The sequence below is a fragment of the Bison bison genome, unplaced genomic scaffold, assembly GCF_000754665.1.
Source record: "Bison bison bison isolate TAMUID 2011002044 unplaced genomic scaffold, Bison_UMD1.0 scf7180017861083, whole genome shotgun sequence".
Classification (NCBI taxonomy): domain Eukaryota; kingdom Metazoa; phylum Chordata; class Mammalia; order Artiodactyla; family Bovidae; genus Bison; species Bison bison.
Window position 1 is genome coordinate 1 of NW_011491655.1, and position 549 is coordinate 549.

Genomic DNA, 549 nt, shown 5'->3' on the forward strand with positions numbered 1-549 from the left:
AAGGGATGAGAGGCACACTGCAAACAGGAGGGCTGACCCCCGCCTCTTCAGAGGACAGTTCTCTCTTACTCTGCTTGTCCCCAACCAGGCTGGAGATAGGTGTGCATGTGTGCTAAGTTGCTTCAGTCATGTCCAATTCTTTGTGACCCTATGGATTGTAGCCCGCCAGGCTCCTCTGTCCATGGGATTCTCCAGGCAAGAATATAGGAGGGGGTTGCCATGCCTTCCTCCATGGGATCTTCCCAACCCATGGATCAAACCTGCATTTCTTAAGTCTCCTGCATTGGCAAATGGGTTATTTATCACTAATGCCACCTGGGAAGCCCCAACTGAACTAGAGACTCTGGACTCAAGGACACCAGGTACAAGAGAGTGAGGGAATAAAGCTGAAAACCTAAGAATTCAGTGAGGAGAAGATCTACATACCCCAACCCCAGCCCCGAGTCCCTTTTGTGGCTGCCAGAATACTGACACTCAGGTTAATATCACTCCAGGGAAGAGAGTGGAGAAGTCTTCTTTGCAGCAACAGTATTACCCAAGATATTAACA